Genomic DNA, 13800 nt, shown 5'->3' with positions numbered 1-13800 from the left:
TATCTAACTGTTCTTTTAACCAGGCATGGTTCTTTCTAAGTTCTGCTCTAAATTTTCTTTCTTGGTGTATCCAATTTTATCTTAATTTAATCCTCTTTACGTATTCTAATGGCATGTATATTTATCCTAACAGAATAGAATGAAGTATTTTCTTGTAACGTCTTATCCTAATATTAGAGTATCTAATTTGTGCTTCTACTTCTTCTAACCGTCTTCGTAAATTTCTTTTATGTTGGTCTGGACAATGGTTTAAAATTTGTTGTAACTCCTTCTCAGTCTTTATTACTTCTGAGTTATGATGCAGTTCTTCTTAGAGCCAGTTATAAATCTGTTTATATCTTTGAAATAAAGGTTGATTTTGCATTAAATTATCCTAACTGGTAAGCTTTATCGCTTATGCGCATATTACACCACCTTATTCTATTATTGCTATGTCTGATATCACTTTCTTGACTTTATATTTCCCACTTTAGGGCACTTATAAGGTCTCCTCTAACTAGTCATTCTTGTCTAAACCAATAATATGTGTTATCTATGCTATTTATGGTCTTTACTATTTTTAGATAATCTTCTAAAGACTTTTTTAATCTTTCAGCGGTTTGTTTTATCTTATATTCACGATATAGTAACCAATATCTTGATCTTATGTATCTCTATGCAGGATGTCTTTTCATAAATTTTTTGGTCGTGTTGCTCTTTCTTGAAGTTCTTTAACAAATCTATATTCTAGTCTAGACATTATATCAATTATCTCTTCTAATCTACTTTTATCTTCTTTGGTCTGATTCAACCGTTTGTATTCCCAGTATAAGTTTTTTAACTTTCTTTTTATTTCTTTGAACGATTGAATACTTCTAAAAAATGCCTTTAGTAACAATAGGAGTATTGTTTGACCAAACTATCAACGACAAGGGTATTTTTGGGCCAAAATATTAACGACAAGGGTATTTTTGGACCAAATAATAAACAAAGAATATTTTTTTATTTCACATAATTTAAGAGCATTTATGAACCTTTCCCATTTAATCAAAAATGAAATTGTTAGTTCTTTTGAAGTGTGACCACAACTGCAAATTGAGCCTTCAAGCATGAGCATAAATTGTTCACGCGACCATCTTTCGATTTCATGCCCTTTTTTTTGTGTAATTTAAATAATATTGAAATTTGTGTGGGCGAAGTTCTATGGAAAATCGTGTAGAAACTTATGTCCTTGTGGAGTAAGACCCTTAATATAGTTACAAATTGTCGGGTTTATAACCTTTTCTAAACTTGCTAGGTCTTTTTATTTGCGGAAAGGCTTTGAGAGATTCTTGTACTTGTTTTTGTTTTTGTTAGTTATCTAGGTCCTTGTATTCAACGAAGTTTTAGCCAAACACTTGAAATCGATTAAATTTACTTTTTTAAATCGCTTTGACTTTTAAAAGAGTAAATTCGATCGAGTTCAAGTGTCGGATTGTAACTTTGTGGTGTATAGGGATCCATATGACAAACATAAACAAGTACAAGGGTATCCCATGCCATTTAGCATTCTTTTTTTATTCATCAAAAAAATCATATTTTATTTAATTCCTAATTAATCAGGTATAACATGGATCATAAAATTTAATTAATGGCCCCCCATTTATGAAATTAAATATGAAATTCCACCAAAAAACAAATGTGGCCACAACTCTACATGTTGGTCCATGGTTTATTCTAAATCACCTCCTTTCGGTACGCAAATGGGAATCCAAATTTGTCGAATCACTGAACTATTATTCTCTATAATCTGGGTTCATTTACCAGAGCTACAATCGAAATTCTATGACCACGAAATACTAACTTGAGTGGAAACAACCTTGAAAAACTATTCAAAATCGATACATGTACTTCCTCCACCACTAGAGGTAAATATGCCTCCATTTGTATCAAGATGCCTTTACAACAATCCCTTAAGTCTCACACCTACATCGGCGATCACCGATAAACTGTCCTCTATAAAGGATTGAATATCTTTTATACTTATTGAAGACAACTAGGACACACAAAACATACTTGTGCTCACACCAAAATGCCTTCGCTATCGCCACAAGATTCGGCTACGACCATCCCACCAAGTTCAATAGATTAACCAATTCATGAGTTACCTTCTTTTACAATAAATGATTCATGGAAAATAGTTAGTTTATCGAAGAGAAACACCTATCACAATCAAGGCAAATCCACCGCCGCCAATTAGTCTCCTTTTGCTAGAACAACCAACAGTATGAAAAATGAGGGACCCACATGTAATTCTCCTAACTCTAATCGACGTAACAATTCACCGCTTATTTCTACCAATGACAGGCTCAAAAAAATATTTTCAATATTTTAAATCATTTTTAAGGAATTGACACTGATACCTCTAATTGTAATGATTTTTCTTCTAACACCACTCAGAAAACATTCTTCACATTACCTCTTTACACACGTTTCCTTTTACTCCAAGGATATTTTCTACAACTTATCCACCAAGCCGCTATCTCTACAATACCAGATCCCATCATTATATTTTTATCGAAAATTAGTGCCTTTTTACATATAAACTCTGCTCCTCTAGCTAAACACATCACCATCGTATACCCTCCATATACAGCTACCTTCTAAGTGTACGGACTTAGGTATGCCCAATACTCATGTTTTTTCTCCTACCCCTTATATGATCAATCCTACCACCATTACTTCTTTTCTCCTCCTAGAAACTACTACCACTACACATAAGGCCTTGTTTACCACTCAACCCCTCTTTCCCTTGGGGTCCTACTTTGCACCCCTCCTCCAACACAATTTAGATATCTCTATTAATTCTGCCAGTTCTGGCGAACTCCCCCAACATTCCCCCTCTGATGTCATCTCCCCCTCTACAACAACCAACAATTTACATAATGTTACCTTCTTTGAACACAGGTGACCCCAAGTCTTTGTTGGAAATGACTCTAAATGAGATGGCTATGATGTTTGGATTGATGTCCAATGGCCAGCCACTAATGCTAAATGCTTAAAACCCAACTTACATTTCTTAAATAGTTACAAAAGGAATGACTTTGGGAATGAAGTTTACAAGCAATATCATCTTGGCATGACTCCATACATCCCGAGTCACCAATATCCTATTACACCCCTCACTCTTGATCTCGGAATATCTCTTAAGCTTCTTAAAAGTTATCAAGTGAGTCGGATAATCTACTACACTATCACATAACTGTGATACCCCATAGTAGGGAATATTGGAAATAGGGTCACGAGAAGTCGGAAGGAGTTGGAGGCCAAGTAATGAGTCGTAGGACTCAACTTACCTAAGTAAGTTATTAATTTAGAAGTCACACATACTTAAGCTACTTGAGTACATACCAAAGTTACGTAGCACAAATTACATAGGTTCTTAAAATAAGACGAGATTACAAACCCACGAGGAGGAGCAGAGAATGACACGTGGTAGCAGCTGAAGCAAGCAGATGACTCACCTTCTTGCTTAGGGGGTGGACCCCACTACCACATGGCAGCCCCTAATTGGCTGCATAGATGTGTTGGCCCAATAAGGTCTGGACATGTGTCACCCTAAGAGCCTGACACGTGTCACCCTAAGGGGCTGACACATGTCACCTCCTAAGCCAACATATATATGTATGTTATGTGACTAAGGACCTCATTCTTTATCCAAAACTTCAGCCAAAAGAGAGGAAAAAAATGTAGAGAAGAAAAGAAAGGCAGCCACGACTTGGAGAAACTAAGGTGAGTTTCTAATTTTCCTCCATGAATTAATTGTCTAAGGTATTCCAAGATCATGTGAAGGTATACATATATATACTATGATGAATAAGTAGTTATTTCTTCAGCCCTACACTTAGAAACTTGAAGAGAAAAATGCTAGGAGCAAGAGGAGGAGGACTACGGGTTTGGTCCTAAAAAGTAAGCCTCCGATTTTCATTCTGTGAATTAATTATTTAAGGTATCCCATGGTTATATAACAGGTTTTAATAGCATAAAATCATAATTTAGGGCAGCGAAGAAGTGGCACAAACAGTCCACTTCGTTTCAGCACGTCAAGAGATTTCCAAGGCGAGTTTTGGCCAATTTCGGGTAAGGTAAGGTTTTTCCTTTCAATTTGGAGTTTATGGAATTTTTATGGAGTGTATTACACATCTTTTATGTGTATGGAAATATGAAAAGTTCATAAAGATTTTTGACATTAGAAACAATCTAAATTAAAGTCGTTATAGTTAAATTGAAATTGAGTAGGGTGTTGTGCTATGGTACTGCGGCTGTAGGTGGTGTGGTGGTGTGTTGTAGGGATAAAAATTATACTAAAAGAGGTGTGGGAGCTTCTGGTTGCAGCCACATGATCCTCCATTTCGTATGGTTAAAGGTTTTGCGAATATTAATGTGAATTGCTTGTATATATGTTGCAGGGTGTTGTTGTTGGTTGGATATAGTGATTAGGGATGTAATTGGAAATTCGGATAGGGCATGTTATAGGGGAGGTGCTGCCCAATTTTTGTTAACGCCTTAACTAACTAAAGAACTAGTCGAGAAGACGAGCGAGGAAATGAGTTCTATGAATACTCGTGTGCAACTTAAGATGCTAAAAAGTCAAGGGTTGTTGATATTCGTATTACTTCCGTGTTGAATAGATTCAAAGGACGATGAGGTGAACGTGATAAAGAGTAATCCTTAAGAGGTATGTAAAGCCTATTCTTTCTCTTCTTTGGCATGTCCTAGATATAAGAAAAAGATGATACGTTTGCTGAGGTGATTCCATTACTAAGTGTTTCTTATTCACTTCTGGATGTCGAACTTTTATAATAGTTGAAGTACTTTCCTTAAACCTTCTATATGCTAAGGAATTAACGAATATACGGGCTCCTAATTGTAAGGCCTATATGAAAACAAGTACTCTGGAGTCCTTAAGCGGTTAGCATTACTTTGTTATGTGTCTAGGGACCTAGAGATGCTAATTAATATAGACCCTAATGGCATTTAAAGGGCATCCAAGATGAAGACACTACTACTCGGGTCCTCAGACGATAGTTTAATCCTTTTATACTATTGGATCTCTAATAATGTTTTAAATTGCATATGGTTACTCACTACTCTACTCGTGCATACTGTAACCCTTCTATCACCGAGTCTCGGGCTGGGTATGTAAACATGCGCAGTTCACTGCATTATCCACTGAGTCCCTCACTAAAGGGCCAGATACGTTATATGAGGATATGATAATGCAATGACATGAAAAACTCACCGAGTCCCTTGCTAGAGAGCCGGGTATATATATATATATATACATATATATATGATGTGATGTAATAAGGTGGTGATGGCACCGGGCCTATAATAGTCCTACAGATATGATTCATCGAATCCCTGATAGGGCTGGCTATATTGTATAATTTGAGCGTGCATGCTTTTATGATTCATAGGATACATGTACAGGTTTCTGATTTGATATTTTATCCCCTGCTTCTCTATTTAAGAGATGCTTCCAGTTGTGTTATGTTATGTTTTACATACTCGGTACATATGTCGTACTGACCCCCTTTCTTCGGGGGGTTGCGTTTCATGTCCGCAGGTACAGACACAGGTTCTGGGAGTCCGTCAACTTAGAATTCTGTTCAGCTCAGCTGGAAGAGGCTCCATTGTATCAGAGCCTAGGTTTTGGCACTGGCCGCTGATGTATATAATTGTTTTTGTATAACCAGGGGTACAGTGTGGACCTTATCTCGCCATATGTTGTCGTTAATATTTTTAGAGGTCTGCAGATATGTATATGTGGTTTATGTATATCAGTTTGGTTCAGCTGGGTCTTTATGATATGTGGTACATGTTATTATATTATGGAAGCCTTGTCGGCTTGCGTGCCTTTTCATGATGTAATACGAATGAAAGAGGCTACAGGTTTATAAAAATGTTATCACCCAATAGGGTTTTGATGCATGGTATTATGTTGTTTGTAGTTTGACTTGACCACAACTGATAGATATGTATACGGGGGCCTAGGTTGGACCCCAGTCGTGGTCTACGGGGTTGGATCATGACATATTCGAAACTCTTATATCCTCAATAAGACCCATAATCTTTTCCCCCACTATCTTCAAATGTTCCATAAACATCCATTCCATTCTACCATCCCCATCCTCTAGGATCAAATCGCATGGATGCAACCCCAACTTTCTTCAACTATCCCAGAGGTATTCCACCTTAACCCGATAGGTCTTTTCAACCACCCACCTCCATAGACTCTTCCTCCCGCTACCTCAATTCCCACTCTGTCAGAAGTCATAGTCAAACCACAAGAAGATCCCATCCCTACCATGGTATAACAACAGGCCAAACGCGACTAACTTTTCCCCTGTCAAAGACACAAACCATTATGATAGGGGAGGAAAACACCAAAAAATTCCATCTATAGTACCCCCATGGGCTGAGGACTCTGTTAGTGGACATATGTCCACCAATACACCCGAGTCATGGAAATTCTCTATGTTTCTTTGATACACCCAAACATACATTCTAATTAACAAGTATAAAGCGATCACAGTCAAATATAGAATCCAAATAGGTTGGAGTTGAACCCACAGAAAATGCAGAGGAAATATGTAACATTTCTCAAAATACTCATAAGTACCTTAAGAATGCCTTGAGAATAGGCCGCTTGCGTAATGCATTATTCTTATTTTTTTTGGCAAATCCGAGTCTGAAATATCAATCAAGGATTCAAAACCTGCGAAAAAAAGATCTCGATGGATTTTTAGGATCCATATATCGAAAGATGAATTTTTAAAGAAATTCACTAAATAGAAGGGTGCGTGGCAAGTCCGCATCGCAGACTTGCTTCCCTATAGTGCAATTTTATGTGAAATTTTTGGCCAAAAATCACTTCCGGGAAAATTAGGCATAAAACGCATTCAAGGAATGTAATTTACATTATATTTCATAAAACACATTTTTCAAATGCGATTTACGTGTCCCAAATTCAGTTTTAAGTTGGGGGGGGGGGGGTACTTAGACATTTCCCAAATTGTTAGTTAATGAATCTAGACATATTTAGGACCTAATCTAGCTTTATAAATTAACCTAGACCTCTAAATTCATTCAATCTTATATAATTCACCTACTCAAATATTTCTCTCTGCAAAAGATACTCAAGGACTCCATTGAATACTTCCAAGAAATTCACTCAAAGTCTCCATCAAAACTCTCAAATTCTTCCCAATTCTTTTGTTTTCTCACTCAACATATGTAGGTATTGATTCATGGATTCTTTCTGTTATACCCCACACCTTTGTACGTTAGAGCATATATTTTTTTTAAAAGATTGCCATGTGATGCATGTTATCTATGAAGTTATACGTGAGTAGTGACGATTGAAAATAGGTCTAGAAGGCTTTGGATGGAGTTGGAGGCCAAATAAGGAGTTGTGGTACTCAACCTACTTGCGTAAGCTACAAACTTGGATGTCCTACGTAATTAAGCTACTTGAGAACACATCGAGCTTAAGTAGCAAGGATTATATAGATTCTTAAAGTGAGACGAGATTACGAACCTACGAAAAGGAGCAAAAACTAGATTTTGAACTTACGAAAAGAAGCAAGTAGGTGACACACCTACTTGAGGTGGTCCCCACCATGCCACATGGCAGCATGTGGGTGGATGCATGAGGTGAGGTGGCACCCTAGGGGCTGGATGCGTGTCACCTCTAGAAGCTGCCACGTGTCACCTTCTAAAGAGGGATATATATAGGTGTAATATGCTGAATATGCCTTAATTCTTTCATTTTTAGACTTAGAAAAGTTGAGAGAAAACTTGGGAGAAAGAAAAGAAAGCCACGACCAAGAGTGAAAAAAGGTAAGCCCTCCGATTTCGCTCCGTGAATTAATTATCTAAGGTGCTACTCGGTTGAATGACGGTGTTTAACACCATAAATTAATTGGTTGGGGAAGCAAGATAGGGCAGCGAGCAGCCACCAAAGCTCAGCCGCATTAAGGAGCTCTAAAGTCGATTTTCGGCAAGTTTCGAAAGCCCATTTGCTAAGGTATGGTTTGATTTTCTTTTTACATGTTTGAGTAAGGGTTTAGACATGTTATGGGGATATAAATATGGATGGAGAGCATGAAAGTATGCAGGTTACTGCTGAAGCGTATAGGGGTTATTTTGAAGCGGTTCTAGTCGGCCTAAAATTTGGCTAGTGTCATTGTTATTGTGGTGTTGTATTTGAAAGTTGTTTGTATATGTTGCAGGGATAGAAACGTGTTGAAATAGGGGTATAAGTGCTGCTGGTTGCATCCACGTTATGCTCCATTCCGTATGGTTATGATATTACGAAATAATGGTTGAAAACCATATTTTGGAGTCGTTCTAGTCGAATCGAAATCACGTGGTGTTGTTATGATTATGGTGTTGTCTTTGGAGATGGTTTAATTGCGTGTTGTAGGGATGGAACTTGGGTCAAAAGAGGTGTGGATTCTGCTGATTACAGCCACATAGCCCTCCATTCCGTGTGGTTAAAGATTTTACGGATTAACGATTGAAAACTTTATTTTGGTAACGTGATTTTTTGGGCGAATTGTTTGGAGTTTGTATTGTGTAATATGAAAGTGGTTTACTTATACATATATGCTGATTGTTGTTGTTGGTTGGATGCACTAATTGAAGATGTAATTAGAAGTTCGGATAGGGCAAGTTATAGGGGAGATGCTTCCCAATTTCCGTTAACTTCCTAACTAGTCGATACACTAGTTAAGAAGGATAAATGAGGGGAATGATTCCTATGGAGGATTAATTGTAGAAATAGAAGCTAGAAAGTCAAGAGTTATTGACATTAGTGTTACTTTCGTGTTAAATAGGTTTAGAGGACGATGAGACAAGCACGGTTAAGAAGAATCCATAAGAGGCATGTAAAGCCTATCTCTTCTTTCTTTTGGCATGTCTTAGTCTTAAGTAGATATATATATAATATGGGAATAATTCCATTCATAGAACCCCGAGTATATTTTGTAAATCTTATTCACTTCTCGTTATTCAAACTTCTACGATAGTTGAGTTATGGCCTTGTAAGTCGTTGACATGACGAAAAGTAGTACACGTGAAGCCTATCCCTTCCCTCTCTTGAAATAGTTTAATGTAAGTGAAGCGATATATCATATGAGTTAGAGGTAATTCCCTTTGTAGGTTCCTGGCATAACTCATGACTTGTACTCACTTTAAAATGGTAAGGGTCTTAAAGTAGTTGGACTATGACCCTCGAGCCTTCTATATGCTGAATAGTAATTGAATGCGTAAGCTCCTATACCTAGAGGCTCTTGGACATACTTTATGATGATATTTGAGGGATGTTTGATATGTTACCAAGTTTTACATACACGTATGTGCATTATTATACGATATACGGATTGGGCTGTCGTACCTCGGAATTATTATATGATATACGGATTGGGTCATCGTACCTTGGAATTATTATACAATATACGGATCGGGCTGTCGTACCTCGGCATCATTATACGATATACGAATCGGGCCGTCGTACCTCGGCATTATTATATGATATACGGATCAGGCCATCGTACCTCGGCATTATTATATGATATACGGATTGGGCCGTCGTACCTCAATATTATTATATGAGGCACGGATCAAGCCATCGTTCCTCGGCATTATTATACGATATGTGGATTGGGTCATCATTCCTCGATGTGTACTTGCTATATACATGGATCGGGCTGTACGTTCTACAATGCTAATGGTACATATGTGCTTATGATGACAGAATGAGGTAATTGTTACACTAAGTCCCTGAATGGGCCGATTATAATATGCGATGATAATATGTATGACTTTATTTTATAAGATGTAGGTATGGTAGATGGCTAAATATTATACTTTCCCCCTGCATCCCTATTTCAACTGTAATATCTTTATAATGTTTTATGCTTACATACTCAATACATATGTCGTACTGACCCCCCTTCTTTCGGAGGGGGGGCTGTGTTCATGCCCATAGGTACAGATACAAGTTTTGGGAGTCCGCCAGCTTAGGATTCTGCTCAGCCAATTTGGAAGAAGCTCTATTATATCGGAGCCTAATTTTTGGTACTAATCCTTGGTGTATATATTTGCTTTTGCTTGTTCAAAGGTACGATAGGGGTCTTGTCCCGCCATACGTTACTGTTGATACTCTTAAAGGTTTGTAGACATATGTATGTGGATTGTTTGTAAATTTATTTCAGCTGTGCCTATACGATGTGTTGTAAATGTTATTATGTTATGGAAGCTTTGTCGGTTTACGTGCCCTTTCATGATGTGATACTAATGAAAGAGGCTACACGTATATGAAAGTGTTATCACCCACTAGGTTTTGTATGTATAGTTCGTATATTTGATAGTTATGTATATAGGGGTCCAGGTCGGACCCCAGTCACGGCCTATAGGGTTGGGTCGTAACACTTTCATCCATAAAGCCCAATTAATTTCTCAAGTTTTCTATTAAATTCAAGTATGAGATTTTAAGGATTTTATGATCTCTATTCCATTTACATGAATTATTATTTTTAATTATTATTATGAGTCTATTTTAATATAAATTTATGATTATTGCATTGAATTGAAAAGTTTTTTCATGAATTTTCCTATATTGATCTTTAGGGTTCATGATATAAATTATGAGTATTTTCAATTATACTTCCAATGATATTATCTTTATGGATTATGTATGGGATGATAGAAAGTATATGGTCATTCATGTTTTCAAGTCAATTTCATGATTTTCAAATAAATTGATCATGCATTCATGTTTTACCCTAATTTCCAAGTATGATTTATAATTATGTATTTCAATTATGATCATGAATTATAAGTATGTTTCAAATTATGATCTTCATGCAAATTATGGAAAAGGTAACTTAGGGCCCAATATGGTGCCTTAAGGAATGATATGAATTATGTATGCATGTTATGTAATGTGGAAGGCAAATACTCATATTGCAGTTACGTTATGAAAATGAGTTACTCTATGATTTCAAATCTATGATCATGTCTATGATACATGTTAACTATGATTACTATGCTATGTATGTATTCCGTGGGATTTGACTTAGCATCGAGTGGACTTGAGGTGAGGGCCCTACCAAAAGCCCTAGTAGTAACATCATGACTCTTAAACTACGGGCCACCGTAGGATTGCCTTTTTTGGCCTAGCTAGTGAATCCACATATAGCGTATGTACATTACCCACCTAGCGGGCTGGAGTAGGGGTAACATCGGAATTCCATGTTATAGCTTGCATGGTTTTATTGTCGGTTATGTTTACTATCCAACTTATGTATTATCTCTTATGTATTTTCATGATCTCAAGTATGCTTTTCAAATGCTTTGGTCATTATGATTTTCTCATGTTTTAGTTATCTCATCTTATCATGTATTTTACTTGATCATTTCATTCTATTATTTACGTTGCATGTCATGCCCTCATACTTAGTACATTCAAATGTACTAATGCATATAGTTGCCTACAATGTCTCATAATATAGGGTTTGAGGTTGAGGATCATATCCATCCATGTGGCTTGTTTAACTTTTCTATCTGGCGAAGTTGTGGTGAGTCCTCATTTATCAAGGACTAGATACCGAGTTGGTTATTGTTTCCAAAGACTTTTTGTTATGTTTCATTTTGAGTGTGAGCTAGGAATATGTCTTAGCCTCCCACCTATGTTCAAGAGTAGAGGTATCTAGTTGGACCAATATTTTGAGTCTATGTTGTCATGTGACATTCTTTGTTTACTATTTATGGTTTAGAATCTTTTATGATGTTTCTTCTTTTAATTTACCTCATGTATGCTTATGATATGAACAAGAGGCTTGGTTGGAGCCCTTTGGGGTTTCGATCGCCATGTTATGACTGGGCCTTAGGTCAGGTCGTGAAAAACTTGGTATTAGAGCATAAGGTTTAAGTATCCTAGGGAGTCTAACATGCCGCTTCAAGTAGAGTGTTATTCATGAGTGTGAATCGCTCCACATATATGAATAGGAGGCTATAAGACGTTTTAGGAATTCTTACTTCTTTCATGATCTATGTCGTGCAGTAGAGTATGTTCTAAGATTTCCTTCCCTCTTAATGATTATTCTTTGCAATTTCCAGAACATGACTCCAAGGAGACTAGTCCCTGAAGCTAATGGTCCTCTTCCTGATCAAGTAACTAAGAAGGAGTTTTGGAACGTATCACTATGATAGCTCTTGTAATGGCCAACCAAGGAGTAATGAATTCTCCAAATGTGATCACCCCAGCTTCACGAGTTAGACACTTTATAAGGATGAACCTTCCCGAGTTCCATGCTTCGAAGGTTGATGAGGATCCCCAAGACTTTTCTTAGGAGGTATATAAGATTACAAATATTATGGGGATGTCTTTAGAGGAAAAGGCGGAGATGGCTTCCTATCAACTTAGGGGTGTCGCTTGAGTGTGGTTTGACCAATGAAAGGTCGAAAGGATTGAAGGAGGCCTCATAGGATGGGAGAATTTTAAGGTTTCATGCCTTGATTGCTTCTTTCCAATTAAAGTAAGGGAGGTGAAGTGTTAGAATTCATAAATTTCAAGCAAGGTGATATGAGTGTGAGGGAGTATGTCCTCAAGTTTATGAAGTTTTCCAAATATGCTTCGACCTTGATATCCGACTCTTGAACCCAAATGAGTGAGTTCATATCGGGGTTAGATTTGGTTGTCAAAGAATGTAAGATGGCCATGTTATTAAAGGGAATGAATATATTTAGGCTCATGACATATACCGAGCAAATAGAGAAAGAGATGTCCACGAGGGAGTCCAAGAAGGCTGAGCCGATAGTGGTTCATCTTTTGCTAATGCCCAGGTGTCTATGCCTAACCAGAAAGGACGTACATTCTCCCCTTGTGAAAGGTGTGGTAGGACTCATCAAGGAGAATGCATGGTCGGTAAGGAGGGATGCTACAAGTGTGGTAATATGGGGTACAAGATGAGGGATTGTCCGATGGCTATAAGAAGAGGAAGGGAGATGGCTAGAGCTGCTTCATTCGGTATGTTATGAGTTTCCTTTATTTATGATAATGATTGGTAAGGGTTGTCTATGTATTCATTGTGCCATGATTAACTCGATAACCTAGGTGGTTGAGTTCTAGTATTAATAAAGGTGCTAGCCTTCGACGTTCATCCTCATGCACCCCTATGTTTTAGCTCTTCCATACCATTTCATACGCATACATGCTAATGAAGCTGATTTTAAGTTACCTTTTAAGTTAATTTAAAGATCTCATATTTTTTGCATTTTGATGTATTCCCCGAAATCTTGCTAGAGTCTTTTTCGGTTAATACCCTTATGGGATTTGGTATTTAGAGGTGAGTTTGAGTGATGCCAATGAGGATGGTATTCTTGTTTGAGATGGTTAAGAATTATGATTGGTAGTGCATGAGAAATTGGTGGTTGATAAGAAGATTGAGGTTCTCTCACAAGGGGGAGATGGAGTATTTCGTTATCAATATTTCTTAGGAGTTTCGAATGTAAATGGCCTAAGAGAAATGGTATTGAGTGAAACTCGTAGTTCTTGATTGATGAGTTAGAAAAGATTAGAGGTAGAGTGGGTGTTCCGTATTGTGATGATTGAAGTATGTTTATTCCATTTAAGGCTATAGAAGTAAAGGGAGAGCTAGGTAGTATCTTGTTGGGTGCAATAGTTTGGTAAGAGTATATTGGTGTGCCTTTGGTAGGAGGTAATGTAAATGCAGATGTAGAGATTCTAAGGTAGACATGGGAAATCTTAAG

The sequence above is a fragment of the Solanum dulcamara genome, chromosome 8 (assembly GCF_947179165.1).
Source record: "Solanum dulcamara chromosome 8, daSolDulc1.2, whole genome shotgun sequence".
Taxonomy (NCBI): Eukaryota; Viridiplantae; Streptophyta; class Magnoliopsida; order Solanales; family Solanaceae; genus Solanum; species Solanum dulcamara.
Note: the sequence above shows the minus strand (reverse complement) of the source record.